The sequence below is a fragment of the Ursus maritimus genome, unplaced genomic scaffold (genome assembly GCF_017311325.1).
Source record: "Ursus maritimus isolate PB19 unplaced genomic scaffold, ASM1731132v1 scaffold_12, whole genome shotgun sequence".
Classification (NCBI taxonomy): Eukaryota; Metazoa; Chordata; class Mammalia; order Carnivora; family Ursidae; genus Ursus; species Ursus maritimus.
This window is the reverse complement of record NW_024423564.1, coordinates 18,233,434-18,251,804: the sequence shown is the minus strand read 5'-3', so window position 1 is coordinate 18,251,804 and position 18,371 is coordinate 18,233,434. Positions and strand designations below refer to the sequence as shown.

The 18,371-nt window shown below is 36.1% G+C and overlaps 1 pseudogene; it reads left to right on the top strand.

Annotated features, from left to right (window-relative positions):
- Window positions 1-10,711: 10,711 nt before the first annotated feature.
- On the top strand, window positions 10,712-12,615 carry LOC103669386 (annotated as a pseudogene).
- Window positions 12,616-18,371: the final 5,756 nt, after the last annotated feature.

The window sequence follows — 18,371 nt, the reverse complement described above, 5'->3', positions numbered from 1 at the left end:
AGACTCAGATGTAATTACTGAGCATTAAGACAAAATTCTAAAATGGAAAAAGGGTAGGGGGCCTCAATCCCAGGGAATTCATGGATAAATAAAGATGCTGCCAGTTACCTGATAAAGCACCTGGGGAAGGCCTTATAATGCTTTGACCTCTGAACTCATCAAAGCCTTACCTTTCGGGGACAGTGACAGCAAGCCTGCTCTTGTGGAAGCTCCTGGTGAGCCCTCTAATCTCTGCTAAGATTTTCTATAGCTCCAATTTTTCCTGCTCCTTCCATCCTGAGGTTGACACTGTTTTCTGGGTCTTATTCTCTAATACTCGGCCAGTTTCGGAAGGGGAAGGTCCAGTGCCAATGCTCTTATTCCTTAAGTTGGAACCCAATAGAGTCTCTGCCCTCTTGCAAAAAAATAAATCTGCCCTCAGGATCCAGAAGTTGGTTTCCTCCATCTCCAATCCTAGGCATTTTAAAGCTTTAAAGGTTTTGCCTCAGAGCAAGCATAACAAGAATACTTTGAATTTTCTCAATAACGTGGTTTCTCACATGAAATTCTGGCAATCATATAGTTCCGTATCCTTAGAAAAGGAGTTTCAGAGCCACTGATAAAAGATGGACAGAAAGTACCCATTGTCGGGACTGTTGCTACATGTTGCCTCTATGTCTTGTGTTCTAGGAACTGTTGTAACCATAGATTTAGAAAGAACTCCTTAGTAAAGCCAATCAACAATAAAACAGGAATCTATAAAAATTTTCCCCATGTTCCATGAGTCTTTCTAAAGTCCCAGAACAAAGAGAATAAAATACATGTTCATAGAGTTATGGTGAGTCCAGAATACCCACAGGACTAATTTTACAGCTTTGTATCTTGCAAACACTCTTTTACTTTTCATTTATAATATGGAATAAAATATAGATTTTGGAGTGTTTTATTTTTTCAGGTTTTAGGGGCTTTATATACATTATCTTATATAACATAAGTTTCATCATAAGCCTACTAGGTAGCTGTGTTTTACAGATGTGAAACAGAAGCTTGCAGAAGTTACATGCTAGCCCTAAGTTTACAAATAGCTAGCGAGAGAGCTGAACACATCCACTCAATAGAAGCAAAGCGACAGTGGTAAATGAGAGGTCTTATTGGAAAGCCATTTGACTTCTGAAGGAAAGATGTGATGTAAGTTAAGAGTTACTAAAATTACATGTGCCTTTTCAACCTTACACAGATAAAAGCAACTTATATTACTTCAAATGCCAACCTGCTTCTGGAAACACATGCTTTCTGCAGAGAGGATTGCTTAATGAAGTACTTGGCTACTCCATTTGTGACAAGTACATTTGAGAATGTTGTGAAATAGCCATAGATTATGGACCTCATCACACACATGGCTATTAATGCAATGAGACATGACAGAGCATGAAATGTGCAATATCCATTCACATTGAAGGCTAAGTGCCATCAGTGCATCTATGTGTGAATTAATACAGTATCACACTCTCCTGGCCATGGAATGTCACACAGTGGTGGTGATTGGGATTGTAAAGTGCCTTAATCGAATATTAGTTGGAAAGAACAAGTATATGCTGTCACATCGATGACAAGGTTTAAAAGTGTTGAGCTAAATAAATTGTGCTCCACCGTAGTCACAGCCCATTAATCCCATCAATTGTACAATTATTTTGAATTACCTTATTTGAACTACATTTTAATTCTAAAGTCTGATATATAAATCACAGGACATTGAAAAAATAAATTAAAGTCAGTGGTATATCTTTTTAATTCCATTTCCAGAAATATAAGCATATGTAAAAACACAAATTGGATCATATTCACTTTTATGTATTTAGGAACAGAGCCATTCTCCACTGCAAGTTTTCTTCTTTCTCTCTCATATTTGTAATTTCTCTTTTTATTAGCTAAAAAGTTCACCTCCTTAGATCCTACAGGGCACTATTTTTCTGCTTTTAACAGGAAACATCCCCAAATACAGTTACCAGTTACTATCACCACTTTTTTACCTCCCACTCCAACCTCGACTGAGAATAATCATCTGTCTACCTAATATCCCTATTCCCATCTCCAAGCCAATCATTACACTGAAACTGTTTTAATTAAAGTCAACAATAATTTCTCAATTAATTAATTTAAGTGCTTCTTTTCAATTTTGATTCTTGTTTTGGACCCCTCTTGTCTTTGACAAATTTGATTACTCCCTTCCTGAAAATCTCTCATCTCTGGTTTCCATTAGACAAGTTATACTATGTCCCCTTCAATTTCTTTGGTTATTTCTTCTCAGCATTCTCCCCTTCCTCTTCATACTCTTTAAATCTTCCTGTTTTCTAAGATTCTGGTTTTGTCCCCCGCCCTTTTCAATCTCATTCTGTACCCACCCTGAGAATTTTTTCCATACCCTGGGTTCCAGTGATTGTTATTCAAACTTGAACGCTAGCTTAAACTTCTCTGAGCTATGGTCTCTATATTTGTTGTCAACTAGGTACCTTCTCCTAGGGGATCTCCAAATCAATGTGGCCCAATCTGTTACTTTTCCTATAATCCTCATCTTGGTGAATGGTTTCACCATTAAGACATTTATCTGAGCTTAACAGCTAAGAGTTATCTTTAGTTTCCCGCTTTCTCTACCTCCTTCACCATGAAGGTGTCTCTACTGACCACCTTCCCTAAATCATAGGAACATTAGTGGATTTATGCTTGCATTCATCAATCCATGATTTTTACTGGCCCCGGATGTCATGACTTGCATCTTATACCCAAAGAAATATTTTTGCAGTAGGTAATTTTCCTTTCAATGTTTTAATGTATTTTTAAATTTTGGTTAGACCCAGTACATTAAATAAATCTATTACTCAAAATTTCTAAGTTAGGTCTTTCATATAGCATCACTAAGTTCTTTAATTCATTTCTTCTTGATTGACTATATTTTATCAAGCATATATTTTCAAGACTGACTCATTATTCCTCAATATCTTATATTTTACCCAGCTTGAGAATGTTAGTGTGTGTGTGTGTGTGTGTGTGTGTATTTGGTTTTACACAATTTTATTACATGTGTAGTTTTATATCTCCACCAATGTGGTCATATACAGAACAGTTCCATCATCAAAAGTATCCTTCATATTGCTATTTTATCTTTACGCACACATACTTCCTGCTCACCCCTGTCTTCCTAAGCCCTACCAACCATTGATCAATTTTTCATTTCTATAATTCTGTCATTTCAAGTATATTATATAAATTGAATCACACACTATGCAAATTGTTGTTTTGTTTTGTTTTTACTCAGAATAATTCCCTTGAGATTCATCCAAACAATTTTATGTATCAATAATGTATTACTTTTTATCGCTGGGCCGTATTTCATGCTATAGATATGTGTTATATATTCATGATATGGATATGTGCTATATAATCAGAAACTTTAAGATATAGCAGATTTTCTGAATTTATTGTTATTGTCATTATGGCTTATTGTACTGTAGAAGAAAATCACCAAAATATAAAATAGAAAGAAATGTCAATTTTATAAAACTAATTTTTAAATTAAAAATAGTGCATTTATAAAGAAAGATGGCACTGTTACATTAAAATACTAGCTTTCAAAACAATTTAACAATTCTTCCCCAAAATCAGTATGAGCCCAATATAAACACAAAGATAAATCTCATTTTTAAAATTTTTCATTACAATAGAGAGTGAAATTCATGCAAGAATCGTGTGTTATTTTTTGAAATCTATATAACAAGTTACTAAAACTTAGCATTTTGAAACAACACTCATTTATTATCACACAGTTCTGTTGGTCAGAAGTTCAAGTAGGCTGACTTGGGTTCTCTGTTAACAAGTATTATAAGAAAAAATTCCAAGTGTCCACTGGGCTGGGCTTTTATCTGGAGGCCCAGGTGAGGAACCTACTTCTCAGCTCACTCAGGTTGGCAGAATTCATTTTCTTGTGGTTGTAGAACCGAGATCCCATTTCTTTGATAGCTGCCAGAGAGGTTCCACTCTCTTTCCCAAAGGCACCTCTATTTCATCTCGCATGGGCCCTCCCTTCTTTCAAGTAGCAATGGCTCATTGAGTCCTTCTCATTCTTTGACTCACTCTTTCTCTTCTGTTGTCAGACTGAGAAAATTTTGCTTTTAAAGGGACCCAGGGGCGCCTGGGTGGCTCAGTCCGTTAAGTGTCTGACTCTTGATTTCAGCTCAGGTCTTGATGTCAGGGTCGTGGGATTGGCCCTGTTTAGGCTCCAGGCTAGGTGTGAAGGCTGGTTAAGATTCTCTGTCGCTCAGCTCCTCCCCTCGCCCTGCTCACACACATGCAAGCACATACTCCCTCTCCCTAAAATAATAATAATAACAACAACAACAATAATAACAATAAAATAAACAAAAAAAATAATAAAGAGACCCAAATTCCGGGTCTGTTTAGGGCTACTAACTGACAATGGGGCTAGCAGACACTTTATACTGGGTGGGATTGTTTACAAATTTTGCTTGGTAGGCCTAGGCCCCTGAGACATCTGCTGGGCTGTTAAGGAATGACTCTCTCTTGTGAGCTTGTAAAATAGACCTGAGTTTCAGGACAATTATCTTCATCTGATATGAAAGGCAAGGCAATCTTTAAAAATCCTCAGAAATTTGCCGGAAAAAAGAAAAAAAAAAGGAAGGAAGTGGAACAGGAAGATAGTCTTAGAGTTCTGTGACAATTAGGGCTACATGGGAGGAACAATTGTGAGAGGCGGCTGTATTGTCCATTGCCTATGTCATACCCTTCAGAATGTATCCCAGGTGTGTGGCAAGCACAAAATGGATAAGGCTACTGGGAAGGGAAGAAAACGTCTGGAAATGCAACAGTTAAACAGTAAGACACCTGAGCGGCTATAATCAAAGGCAAATGCTTAATTATTTTACTTAAGAAATGGAATATTGACTCTGTTTTTCATAGTGTGGGGAAGAGTTTGAATCTCTTTCTAGTCTGATAGTCCTCTAATCTTAAAGTAAGCAAGGTAAGATTCCTGTTGTCCCCACTGTGGGAGGAAAATCAGAAGAAGCTGTAGGAGGAACATAGACATATAATGAATCTGCAGGGTCAATCATATAGGAAGAAAAGTCATGTCTGGATAAAAAGACATGGGCAGTATATCTTATAGTGGATGTAGAGTGAATGAATCTTTCTGAAAATAAATAGCGTGATTCTATTTTCAGCAAGCATTTAGATGGAGCTAAGAATTTTTCATTAAATATAAGGATCATAATGCATAGAAATGCTTACCTTACTTCGCCAGTAGAGAAAAGTATTGGGCTGAGAAAAGAAATCCAGAATATCTAGACAATGTAAATGAGAAATTAAGATTTAGTGAATTGAGAAATTCTTTATGTTCACCTTGCTGAAAGTTTTAAGCAATTTCTAAGAGAAGGGAGTTAAAGATAGAAAAACACAAGAATTCCATTTTTTAACCTATTGTTTTAAAAAAACAATTTGTTTAAATTAACCATATAATGACAATAGCATGCATTAGTCATTCTCAACTACACTAAAGCACCCATGTAAGTCTTGACATTAAACAAAGCTAATTAAGAGTCAGAGCCATCCTGGAACAGCCTCTGTACCATGTATTCCCACCCATGATCCAGTGTGGAAGGAAGCATTTGAGACCACTGAAATTTGTACCTTTCTTCCTAGACAATTTCGGGAGAGACAATCAGGATAACGTGTAATTTGCTTCATATCTTTGTTTCACCAAGAGAGGAAGACCATCTGTATCCATACCAGGCTCCAGAAAGGAGACAGAAACCGTACCAATTATTTGAAAAATGGAAATTCAATACGAATGATTGTTAACCAGATACAAAGTTGTTAATGAGATAACTGAAAAGGTGAAAAGAGAAAAGAAAGGTAGCAATTGTAGAAAGTTATTAACCCTGGAACTGAGGGAACAAAGAGAAAGGGTTGTGATTGCTCTAGGTAATTTAGATCAATTTTCTCATCTCTAAAATGAGGCTGTTGGACTAAATTTTGTCTAATGTCCTATGGCTAATATTCCCCACAATCTGTGCCTTAAAATTCTGTGGTTCTATAAACCATGCTCAATTAAGCCTTATATGGCAAAATAGCAAGGGCTGTGTTTATATTTCAGTTAAAAAAATAAGTGCTGGCATATTAGGATAATGTTATCTGATGTATAGAATAAACCCCAGATTATAATGACCCAACCATCATTGAACCTTATTTCTTGTTCACTTAAAAGCCATAAAAAGATGACCCTGATTATTGGGAGATTCTTTTCTATTCAGTGACTTAGGGACCCAGGGACCAAAGTCCTTCCATCTGTGGGTTCCCTATTCCACCGATCATTATGCTCATCTAAATCAAATTGGAAGGAGAGATAATACATAGGGTTTACGCATGGAAGTTTTATGGTCATGCCTTGAAATGGTGCTTATTCTTTCCACTGACGTTCTATTGGTGAGAAATCAGTCACTGTGAAGTCCAGTTGGAAGTAAGGTAGGAATATTTAGTCTTTCTAAATCCCCAGTAGGAAAAGAAAGATGTTTGCTAAAGAGCCAAGAATCTCTGCTACAGCTTGCCTTATGAAAAAAATCTAAAGAAGCAGCATTTTGGAGTCTAAACTTTCTAATATGAGCTGCTTAATTAATCCATGTTCTATTTTTTTAAACATATCCATATTACTTTTATTTTTCAATAAATTGATTAATATCCTTTTAATAACTTTCTTTAGAGGTCAATATTTTACTTAAAAATAAAATATTACATATTAATTTTGTCCTTTATCCTGTCCTTTATTCTAAAACTAAATACCATTTTTTAGTACTAAGTTACTACAATATGCTGAAACATTCTATTTATATATTCATGTCTCCCACTGCAATTTATTATTTATTTATTTATTTATTTATTTATTTATTTAGAGTGCATGGCGGGGAGGGCCAGAAGGAGAGGGAGAAAGAGAATATTAAGCAGGCTCCATGATCATTGTGGAGCCCCACAAGTGGTTCAATCTCAGAACCCCGAGATCATGACCTGAGCCAAGGTCAAGAGTCAGATGCTGAACCAAGTGAGTCACCCAGGCGCCCCATCTTCTACTGTAGTTTAAACCATTCTGTGCAGGAACTATATTTTTTTCATCTTATGTATCCTTAGCATCAAAAGGGCACAATAAAACCATTTAAACTGTTTTTAAAAAACGACCACAAATGAAAATGTAGTAAATGTTTTAAATCTTCCCATTTCTACATTTTATTGAATAGGTTTAAGGTTGTTAATGCTATATAAGTTTTTTATTGTTGTCATTTTTTTGTTTTTGTGTTTTGTTGTTGTTGTTGTTGTTTTTATGAGCAGCATGAAATTAAGTAGTCTTGGAAACTACTATGGAAGAAAAACAGGACTGTGAATACACTTGTAGAAAATGTGTTCTTTCCCTAACCAAAGCCTGAACCCAGGACCAGAATGAATAGAAGACCTTCCCTTAGTTTCCCATTGTGATGGCTGGTTTTATGTGTCAACTTGACCTAGCTAAGGGATACCCAGATAGCTAGTAAAACATTATTTCTGTGTGTACCTTTGAGAAATTTTCTGGGAGAGATTAGCTTTGAATTGGTGAACTGAGTAAAGTAGATGGTCCTCCCCAATATGGATGTGTGTCGCCCTACTTTTTGAGGGTCTGAATTGAACAAACAGGTAAGGAAAGGGCAAATTGCCTCTCTTTTGAGCTAAGATATCCATATCCTTCTTCCCTGGGACATTCGTGCTTCTAGTTTTCAGGCCTTTGGACACAGATTGGAACTTACGCCGTGGGCTCCCCTGGTTCTCAGGCCTTCAGACAGACTCAGACTGAATTACAGCTACTGACTCTCCTGGTTCTCCAATTTGTAGGCTGGGGACTGTGGGACCTCTTGGTCCTCATGATTGAATAAGCCAATTCCTATAATAAGCTTATATATACAGCTTATAAGTTCTGTTTCTTTGGAGAACACTCAGTAATATATCCATCCTTCATTAAAAGAGATGAAGAAGTATACCTAGTAGGTTTGTTCCTCCCCAAATAAGGATCAAAAGTAAACCCACTAATAACTATTTCTAAGACCCATGTTAACCCCATTGTCTAGCGTCAAAAGAAGATCTGGAGTTTCACTTCCGGTGAAGGTGAATTAGTGAGGTGCCAGACACTAGCATCCAGCAGGTTCTGACCCTTGAAAAGAGGTGTAGACCATGACTTCTCCTAAGGTTGATAGTAGGGAGGAACCATTGCAGGCTAAGGTGGTGAAGGTGAAGTACAGAGGCTTGAAGGATGATTTTTCTCTACGAGCTTTACAGACTTGGGCAGAAAACTATTTTTTCCTCAATTTTTTCATCTCTAAGATGAGAAGTTTGGACTAAATGAATTCTAAGGTACCTTCAGTTCTAAATTCTAATAAGCATAATGGTTAAGAGCTTTTGCTCAGGAGGGAGAAGACCTGGAGCTGAATATTGACTCTGACTCTGTAAGCATGGGCGACTGATTTAATCTCTTTAAATCTTAATGCCCTTATTAACAAAATAGAGATAATTATAGCATTTTCCTTATAGGTTAGCAGAATGCCTCCCCTATAAAAAGAGCTGAATGAAATGTAATTTTAAAATTTCTATTACTGGAGAGATATCAATCTCTCCAAAAGTAGTACTTTTAAAATACCTCATTTATGTAAAATCTGAAAATCAATAGGATTGTTATGAGAGTTAAAGGCGATAATGCATATGGAATTATTCTGTATAAAATAAAGAATAGGTGCTGTTATTAATGGCAAAGTATTTATTGTTCAAGAAAATGGCCTTACTTAGTAACTGTAACTTTAATCATCACTTTCTGCTAACCTTGTATATATGTTACCTATGATGTGGGGGGTCGGGGGTCGTAAAGATCCAATCTAACAGTTTGACTGGAAACAATGAAATAATTCTTTTCTTTACTAGATTCAGAGACAAGGATCAATTGCGAAATACAAATGAATTAGAGTCTTTCATACAGTTGAATATTTAGATGCTAAAATATATAGTTTTGGAAATAACAAGAAACACTGTAAAATGGGGAAAATCTGAGTGGGCCTCTTAGGATAAGTAACACCTCCATAGTTGCAAATTTTAACAATGTTACAATGAAGTAGGGTGGGGGGAAGGAAGGGTGGTCGCAGTTGGGGGTCTGGGGAACCCATGACCACAAAAAAGAGAAAAGAGCAAGATAAGCCTTTGCGGGAAAGGTAAAAATGAGGTTGGTAGACCAGTGCTACACATATGAATGGATAGGGAAAATAAGTTTATGTCAATGTTGTTTCTTACTTGGAATTAAATATGTGCTTCACCAAAGCTTTATCTCTGAAATACTAAATTTGCAACTTTCAGTTTTCCTATGGTCACATCACAATAAATAGTCACCAAACAGTAAATTAAAAAGAGATATTCTGTATGAATTAAACTGTACTTTCAAATCTTTGTTTCTGATACCCAGATATATCTAATTTTGTTGAAGGTACCAGGTACTCTGAAGTTAGATTTCACAGGAAGTTGAGATTCTCCTTTCTTTCTTGAACTCAGTGAAATTCTTCAGCAGTGTAAATCCCTTTGAAGTCAGGTCGATATGCCAATGTTGAATCAAATTTTGTGAACTTCAAAGCTCACTCTGTTGTGGAGGATATCCTGTTGAGGCTAGATATTGCAAAAAGAAATGAGAATATGACTCGAACATTTTAACTAACTTGTTTTCTAAAGTAGTATTTGAGGTTTCTTATTCTGTGAATATTCATCTTTTTTATATACTTAAAATACTTAATACTATAATATTGTTACTATCATATTCCAAAATTTTACTTTATACTTTTTTATGCCATGGAAGTCTGACAAACTTACTTTAGATGGGAATTTTACTTTCCTTTTATCTTACTTGAAGGAGTTGTGGGAAGAGCAAAGAGTTCAGAATCTTAGAAGTTTCAGAAAGATTTCAGCTATGTGTCCTTGGGTCAATTGTATTCAAAACTTAATTTTAAAAACTATATTATATAGTTTTTATAAGAATGTATAACAATGTATGTGTAAGTGCTTAATATTCAATTATAGTAAATTTAAAGCTTTTGAGTAAAGTTGATTTCCTTTTTTTCCCTATGAAACACTAAACATGGGGTGCCTGGGTGGCTCAGTCGTTAAGCATCTGCCTTCGGCTCAGGGCATGATCCCAGAGTCTTGGGATCGAGCTCTGCATCGGGCTCCCTGCTCCACTGGGGGTCTGCTTCTTCCTCTCCCACTCCCCCTGCTTGTGTTCCCTCTCTCACTGGCTGTCTCTCTCTCTGTCAAGTAAATACATAAAATCTTAAAAAAAAAAAAAGAAAGAAACACTAAACATTTTCAGGACCACGAATGTTCAGATTAAATTATTATTCACTCAGAGTGGTGAATATGTGGGCAACATCTCCCTGTAGAATGAGAAGCTGTTGTATTAAAATGCTATTATAAAACCTTCTTCAAGTAAATCAAAAGCAATTACCAAAAAAAATGGCATTAAGCCTTCCAATACCACTTGAGAGCACACACTTATTATTTAATTAAATGACCAGATCCATTCTTTATCAAATAGGTATTGAGAGTCAATTCTGTACTAGGCACTCTTTTCATTTAAAAAAAAAAAAAAAAGCAATAGCTTTTCCTGTGCTGGTTAGCAATGGAGGATGTTAAGATCTTGAACCCCAAGGCCAAGGTGGCTCAAGTCCAGGCAGCACGGGCAGTCAACACCAGTGCAGCCCAGAAGCCGTAGGACCTGCTGAGGACCAACTTGGGGCCTAAGGACATCATGAAGATGTTTGTCTGTGGTGCTGGAGACATCCAGCTAACTAAAGATGGCAATGTGCTGCTTCCTGAAATGCAAATTCAACACCCAACAGCTACCTTATAAACCCAAATAACAACAGCCCAATGTGGCATAACTGGTGATGGTACCACTTCCAACATCCTAATCATTGGAGAGCTGCTGAAACAGGCTCTTTACATTCCTGAAGGTCTTCATCCCAGAATAATAACAGAAGGATTTGAGGCTGCAAACAAAAAGCCCTTCAGTTTTTGGAACAAGTCAAAGTAAGCAAAGCAATGGACAGGGAAGTACTTATAGATGTGGCCAGAACATTTCTTCATACTAAAGTGCGTGCTGAACTTGCTGATGTGTTTGTTTGTTTGTTTTTGTTTGTTTCTTTGTTTTTGCCAATGTCTTCACAGAGGCTGCAGTGGATTCTATTTTTGCCATTAAAACACAAGATGAATCTCCTGACCTCTTTGTGGTTGAAATCATGGAGATGAAAACTGATATAAACTTCATCAGAGGTCTTGTTTTGGACCATGGGGCACAACATCCTGATACAGGAAAAAAAAAAGAGAGAGAGAGAGAGTAGAAGAAGATGCGTAGGTCCTCACATGCAATGTGTCATTAGAATATGAAAAAGCCGGAAGTGAATTCTGGCTTTTTTTACAAGAGTGTACAGAAGAGAGAAACTCCTAAAAGCTGAAAGTAAATTCTTTGAAGATAAAGTTAAAAAAAAATAATAGAACTGAAAATGAAAGTCTGTGGTGATTCAGATAAAGGATTTGTTGTTATTAATGAAAAGGGAATTGACCCCTTTTCCGTAAATGCTCTCACCAAAGAAAGCATAGCAGCCCTGAGTAGAGCTAAAGGAAAAAAATATGGAAAGGCTGACTCTTGCTTGTGGTGGGGTAGCTTTAAATACTTCTGATGACCCAAATCTTGATATTTTGGGACATGCAGGACTTGTTTATGAGCATACGTTGGGAGAAGAGAAATTCATATTTATTGAGAAACGTAACAATCCTCACTCTGTCACATTATCGGTCAAAGCACCAAATAAGCATACACTCGCTCACATCAAAGCTGCAATAAGAGGGGCGCCTGGCTGGCTCAGTTGGTTAAGAGTCTGGCTCTTGATTTCGGCTCAGGTCATGATCTCAGGGTCCTGAGATCAAGCCCAGGGTCTAGCTCTATGCTCAGTGGGAAGTCTGCTTCGGGATTCTCTCTCTCCCTCTGCCTGCCCCTCCCCCTGCTCACTCACTCACTCACTCTCTCTCTAAAATAAATAAATAAATCTTTTTTTTAAAAGATGCAATAAGAAATGGCTTGCAAACTGTTAAAAATGTTACTGATGATGGCTGTGTAGTTCCAGGAGCTGGGGCAGCGGGGGAGGTAGTGGGGAAGCCTTGATTAACTATAAGCCCTGTGTAAAGGGCGGGGCCCAACTCGGAGTTCAAGCACTTGCTGATGCTTGAGCCTCAGTTCTTGCTCAGAGCTCTGGTTTTGACCTTCAGGAAATGCTAAAATTCAAGCAGAACTTTCAGAATCAGGTCAGTTTGTGGGTGTGGACTTGAATGCAGTGAACCAGCCATAGCCGCAGAAGTCAGCATGTGGGATAATTATTGTGTCAAGGAATAGTTCCTTCACTCCTTGTTATGATTGCCACCCATATGGTCCTAGTTGATGAGACCACACGAGCTGGAATGTCTTCTCTAAAAGTTAAATTGAAGCTTCCCTTGTGTCATCTGAATCATGAAGACTCTACAGAGTGATCCTAAGAATATAGCTGCGGAATTTTTGTCCAAGCTTCTAGTAATTTTCAAAGGAATTTTCTTTTTCCATACGAAAAAAAAAAAAAAAAGAGAGAACACTGACAGTCACATTCTGAAGTTCCGCAATTATAATTACAGTATTTTTAAAATTGTACTGCAGTGTACACACATTAAGTAGCCTGTTTTTACCCAACGAACGGGATGATTTGCTTTATCTTCAACGATATAAAAGTATCATGTTAGATAAGTGTATTTTATCTACCTTCTTATTAAACGTTCCTTGAAAAACAAGCAACAAACGAACAAAAATAAATAAATGAAACAAACACTTCTGTCCTTATGGAGCTTATATTTTATAGTATTTATATATGTAAATATATATTACATATACAAATTACATATATTATGGTAATATGTAAAATTAAATACATAGGTATAAATATAAAATCATTTTATTCATTATAACTTATTTTAAGTGAATAATATAACAGTAGGAAATGCTACAGAAGAAAAGAAAACACAGAGCAGAATTAGGTGTTTCAGCAGTGGAGGGAGTCCCTTGAATGTAGGTTGAATTTTATGCAAATTAGTACAGTAGGCTTTAGTGAGCCTATGACATTTGAGTCAAGACTTGAAGCGGAGAGAGCAAGCATTGCAAAAAACTGGGGGAGGACATCTGAAACAGAGTCAGTGACAAGGGGAAGGATCCAAGGCAGGAAGGGGTCACTTTAAGCATGGTTTGCCAAAAGCAAGGAGGAGAATAATAGGAGATGAAAAGGTGGGGCTAATTATGTAGGGCCAATAAAGCTATTTCAGAACTTTTAATTATACTGTGAGTGAATTAGCCAGAACCATGGGTGGGATTGGTGGGGAAGATGTGGATTGTTTCGGTTCCTATTTTGAAAGGACAGCTCTGACTGCGATGTTGAGAATACACAGCAGAAGGGCAGGGATGGAGCGGGAGAGCAGTGAGAAAGCCACTGCCTCAGCAGAGGGAGGGGTGAAAGGGGCGCCTGTGGAGTGCCCACAGTGCAGGATGGGAAGGTGGTCAGGTGCGGATGCACTTTGAAAGTAGAACCAGCAGGGTTTCTTGGGGGGGAAGGGGGAGGTATATGTGGGACATAAGAGGAAGTGAGGGGTCACAGGTGACCTGTAAATTTCTCTTTCTTCCACGGTGACACGGCCTAAGTATATTTAAAAGACAGACATAGAGGAACTAACTTAGGTAGGCAGTCATTACAATTCTCATGATTCGGGCTGGTCCGGGTCACAGCATTGCATTTCTGGGATCACAGAGTGTTAATCAAACTACAGTAAAAAGCTTCGGGGAGCCTAGATTCAGATATAACTTAGCACAAAGTATAGTTTCTGATAGCTCAAACTGAATGAAATTCTGCCAGGCAAATTCAAAGGAAATATTATCCCCCAATTTTTCTTTTTTTAGTCCTAATAGCTGGTTTTTAATAAAATGGATAGGTTTTAAAGAAAGAATTAAATGTATTAGAAAAAACTGAATTGCTATGAGAGTGAAGTTTTAGGTCATTTTAATATAATTAAAGTTGTCTTTTGAAAGGCATTGTATAGAATGAGTGAAATAAAATATCAAAAACAATTACTTTTAGAGTCAGTTAACACTAAAACCAGAATCTTACAAATTAGCCAAAGCAATTTAGTTTATAGTGGGTGAAAGAGTGGTTAAAACTGCTTTTAGAGCTAAAAAGATTTCGGTTAAAACACAATATTCAATATACTTAGCTGTTTTTAGCTTCTTTCTCTTCTCAACAGATGAGATGATAATAACCACCTTACGGAATTGGCATATGATGATGAATGCAAATAATTTCAATAAAATACTTGTAATTATGTGTAACATACATATAAATTACTTAGCACAATATTTAAATATCTAGAATGTGGACACCCCCACAGCCAGCATTCCTTTTTCCTTATAAAATTAAATTCTTTGCCATCGACTAGGATCTGTTGAGACTATTCAGGAACAGTGTCAATTAGGCCTGCTCGACTGCTATAAAAAAATATAAAAATTTGAATAGTTCCAATATAGCAGAACTGCATTTGTCGCTTACATATGGGTTAAGGGTAGGTGTTCCAGGATGGTGGAAAGTTCTCCTCTAGGTAGGGATTTGGAGATTCATGATATTTCCCATGTGGTGTGATTCTACCAACCCCTAAAGCTTATTGGAAATGGGTATAATGGGATAAGAGAGCATGGAGGAATTACATCTATTTCTTAAGACACTAGGGCTTTCTGTATATGGTCCACTGACAAAAATTAGTCATATGGCCACATCTAACAGAAAAGAGAAGCCAAAAAATAGTGTCCTCAGCTACTTAGCTATTCTTCGGCTCTAATTTTATATACGGTAAAACTAAAAAAGGAGTTTTGGTGGATAACTAGTCATGTTAGTCAAAGTCATTGAACCATACCCTAGGTCAAATGGAGCACCTGAACTAATATTAGCCAAGTATATACTGTCTTCTTTTCAGCTATATGTTTTTAGAATTATTTCTTAGTAGTTGATCTATGGATTATAGCATACATCTCAATTTATCACAATATACTTCAGATTGATACAACTGCAGTGAAATGTAACTTGCTTCACAATGGTTTCCTTCACTCTCCTTCCTTTGTGCTATTATTGTCAAATATATTACGTCTATATACGTTACTAGTCCAACGATATAGTGTTATAATCCTTGCTTTATATAATATTAGGTCTCTTGAAGAAACCAAGAGAAGAAAAAAGAAAAATATATTTATAGTGGTTTTTTTTTTAATTTACCTTCTTATTTACTATTTTGTTACTCTTTATTTTTTCCTGTGGACTAGAGTTAATACCTGATGTTACTTCTTTACTTCACTACAGCTTACACCCACCCTAATTTGTGCTGTCATTGTCAAAGATGATATGTCTCTATACGCTATAGGACCAGCAGTTCAATTTTATAGCTATTTCTTATGGTATTATTTTTAAAATATCAATAAAGATAACAAAGGAAAATAAATATGTAGTTACATGTTCTTTTTGTGTAATTACCATTATGGCCATCTTTATATCAATTAGAATTACTGTCTGGTGACACTTGTTTGAATAGCTTCCTTTAGTGCTTCTTGTAAGGTTTCTTACAATTTTTATGCCTCTTTTCTCGTTTTTCTTTCCTTCTGGTACTCCCATTAGGCATATTTTGTACTTTCAATGATGTCCTAAAGTCTCTGAGGTTCCATTCGTTTTCCTGGATTCTTTTTTTTTCTTTCATTTCTCCATTGCATATGTCCTGATAATCTCTCTTTAAGTTTGCTAATTCTTTCTTTTGCCAGCTCAGACCTGCCTTTTAGAGAATTTTTCATTTTCACTGCAATTTCCAATTAGTCTATCATACCTGATATATCTAAGAGTACTAATATTTTCTAGAGGAAAAAAATCTTAACACTTTTTCACCTAACAGTATTTCATTTGAATCCAGGCTTTCCAACGTTACAAATTAGGTAAGCAAAAATTAACAATGGTCTGTGTCATCATCTCACCTCCCACCATTTTTTCCACCATCAACAATAATGTGATGTGGTGCAGTGGCAAATAAGTTGATAAACCTTTAGAAACTGTAAGATAAAACCTGAAGCCTACCGCTTACATGATAAATTGGAAAATTACAGAACCAGTTTGAGACTCAGTTCTTCAGATGGTGATAATATACGCCCTTAATTCTTCAAAAAAATTACAATAGAATAACCTCATACATGCTAAAACTTTACAAACCATAAAAGTCTACATAACTATTTCATTTTATTAAAAATTATTAGAATAAAATATTTTGTATAATTTAATTGCATGATGCAATATATAATACATGTAACATGTAACATATTTTATGTAACATATGACATACGTGACAAATTAACATAAAATGCAAATTTATATGAACTGATGGTTAAACATACCTAAGTTGGCAGTGTTACTCAGAAGAGTAATCATTTTTATTGCAAGGTAGAAATTTATCTGAGTTACTTGGGAGAGATGTCATAAGTTCAGTGATTCGGAGAAGTATATCCAAAGGTCAAAAGTCATCATGGAGATGCAGCAAATATAAGGAAAGAGAGCCAACAGAATTTGTCATTCTAGTTGCCCAAAAGGGAGGGTCTTAGGAATGGGAGATAGAGTATGGTCAGATTAAGCTGAAGTTATACTGTGTACACTGAGAATGTCATTCTTCAACTTAATGTTAAAATGAGAAAACCCCATGTAAACTTCATATCAGATATTCTTTCACACTCCTCATTTAAATGGGACAGTTTGTCAGTAATATTGTAAAATAAGTTAAATATATATTTATATTTTTTAAGATTTTATTTATTTATTTGACAGAGAGAGAGAAAGAGCACAAGCAGGGGAGCAGTGGGCAGAGAGAAAGGCACAAGCAGGTTTCCTGCTGAGCAGAGAGCCCAATGTAGGGGTCGGTCCCAAGACCCTGAGATCATGACTGAGCCCAAGGCATACACTTAACTGACTGAGCCACCCAGGTGCCCCAAAGCTAAATTTATTTTGATATGCTTGTGACTCTGGAGAAATGCCGGTGAAGTGCATATGAAGGGTCAAAGGAAAGGTAAAGAGTGTATAGAAAAGAACTATAGAATAAAACTCAAGAACTAAAGTGGGACTGAAAATAACAATTATGACCACACTTTCCAAAATGAGATTCACTGTAATTTAAAATGATGAATTAACACTTCAGGGAAAAGCGCTTCCAATCAATGGCCACTATAAAAGATGGGATGCTGGGGAACACTGGGTATTTGTATACAATTTTGGAAACATGATATTTGCTCTCAGAATACCTACTCTTTTACTAAAGGGTTTCTCTTTTATCCATTCATTTGTCCATCCCTCCATTTAATAAATATTTCTTAATATGTGCTTCATGAAGTTACGATGGCAATACTAAGAAAGTAAGACACTAATGCATGTGCAACCACTTGTCCGGTAAAAAGACATTTAGAAACAAATATAATTCCACAAAAACATACTATATATTATACATTCCTATTTTGGGTGGATTTGAATCCGAAATTACAGTCTTAATGCATGAGTATTTTCTATCACAAATTTGAATCCTTATGGAACTCGAAATTTCAGAAAACTATTTTATTTGTTGACATTCACTCACCCAATTGTATTTGCAGATCACAGTCTTTTTTTCTTTCCCTTTTTATTCTTGGAAGATGAAAAGTCTGAAAATATGCCAAAAATTTAATGCCAAAGCAAAGAAATTTAAATGATGGAAGCTGTAGCCACTGTTTAGGTAAACACGTTATATAATTGGCTCTTTTAAAAAATCTTTTATTCCAGGTAGCTTGTTTCCCTTAAACAAAAAATATATTTTATTTGCCCGTATTTGTCTCTACAGGCATGCATCTTCATAAACAAGTTGTATTCAATAAACTATTTTGTACCTCTAAAATTTCCTTTATTTTACTAGATTTCAGATCTGTGAAACCACAAAGCTTTTTAATTCCATGGGTTGTCAGTTAAGTGCCTGCTGAGATTCCGCCCGAGTAGCCAGCTGAACCACCACTGCTCGGAAAATTAAATGGAGCTATTTGCTCTGATTGTAAGTCATACCCCCACACGCCAGATAAACCACAAGTGATTAAGGCTTACGTTGTACAAGAAAAGTTTTGCATTTCTTTTGTGGAATTGATTTTCACAATTAGCTACTGACAATATTTATTATAAAGT